The following is a 1709-nucleotide window of genomic DNA, read 5'->3' on the forward strand; positions in this document are numbered from 1 at the left end:
AAAATCCCACCCCCCTAGCTCTATTGAACTTTTAGAAAATGTATCAGTAATGGCTTGCTTATCTCTAAATACAATGGACACTGTGTACAGTCCTCATCTTACTTGGTTTTGACCAGCAGCAATCAATACTAACCTTTCTCTTGGGACATTCTCTTCCTTTGACTATGGAAGCATTATCCTCTGGAGGGAACACCTCTGTTCCCTTTCCAGGTTTTTCCTTCTCTACCAATCAATTAAATGTTAGAATTTTTCAAAATTCAACACTCAACTTGCTTCTCTTTATAGGTTCTATTCTCTCTATAGGCAATCGGCATATAGGCAGTTACTCCGAAATTCATTTACCAGCCCGTGTCTCTCCGTGGAGCTTACTGCTTATTGAACTTTGACTGTGTGACAGGCTATTATTATAAGCACTGGAGGCCCATGGAATTATGCCCGTTCACCACCTCTTGTTGTTATGGTGCTTAGAGTATAGTGGAAGAAACTGAAGCTTATTTCAGCAGTGAATATTACATTTATGAAGTAATTACTTTGGTATCCCTTCTCCTCCATTGGAGTGTTAGTGCCTCAAAAGCAGAGACCACAACTGATTTTTTTTTCCCATCATTATATTTCCACTTCCCAACACAGTGCCTGGTAGGAACTCGATAACTATTTGTTGAGTGAGTGAATGACTGAGTGGGTGCACAAATAGTTCATATCCATATTTTATTTGAGAGATTGCTTTTGCTTCATTATTTACTTGCCTCTGAATAAATTTATTGCACCCTTTTGTACTTCCTATGCAAGTCACAGATACCTAAACTAAGAAATGCAAACAATTTCAAATCTTGCCTCAGTTCCAACTCGAGTAATGTATTAAAAATACCAGCCAAATAATTTTCAGATATAAAAAAGGGCATAAAGACCAGCATTAACATTGCAGGTGAAAATTGTAGTAGTCCTTTGATGATTTTATTTGAGAATTCCAAAGAGCTTTATGACTATTTTTAGTTGTCTTTAGTTCTGTAAGTAAAAACTTTTATTTGGAAATGATTAATGGAGTTCAGACTGAAATTTATGTGCTAAAGCCACAACACAGCATTCCTTTGATGTATATGAGGGATCCTCTAAATGTTAGCTCACACTGAGATACCAAGGCAAGATTCTGATTGCAGAAGTATTCATTATTTTTCAGTAGAGTTGGTGTTTTCAGATTAAAATGGTATCATCAATATTTAAAGGAACACTTCTTGCCCTATTATGTTACATTTCTGAGACCACAAACCCACCACAACCACATATGGCTGTATAGGTGACATTTACCTGAGAGGGCAAGTGTGGGTTGAAATTAGTTCATGGAATAAATGGGAAGGTGTTAGGTCTTAAAATTTAGTGATCCATGGAAACCAAACTCCTAAAATGTTTTATCTTAGTCTCTGTATTAACTATATATATTAATATATGAGGTCAGACAATTAAGTTCACAAACTTTCCAGTGTGTGTGTGTGTGTGTGTGTGTGTGTGTGTGTGTGTGTAACAAATATACAGAGGGTGCCAAAATAATGTAGACACATTTTAAGAAAGGAAAACTGTATTACAATTCTAATATTCAATATATACCTATAACAAAAGGTGAATACAAGTCACGATTGACTGCTGCAATTATAAGAGGTGCTCAAAGTGGTTACCATCACTGTTCAGACACTTCTGATTATGGTGAACTACTG

The sequence above is a fragment of the Hipposideros armiger genome, unplaced genomic scaffold, assembly GCF_001890085.2.
Source record: "Hipposideros armiger isolate ML-2016 unplaced genomic scaffold, ASM189008v1 scaffold_263, whole genome shotgun sequence".
NCBI classification, from domain to species: Eukaryota; Metazoa; Chordata; class Mammalia; order Chiroptera; family Hipposideridae; genus Hipposideros; species Hipposideros armiger.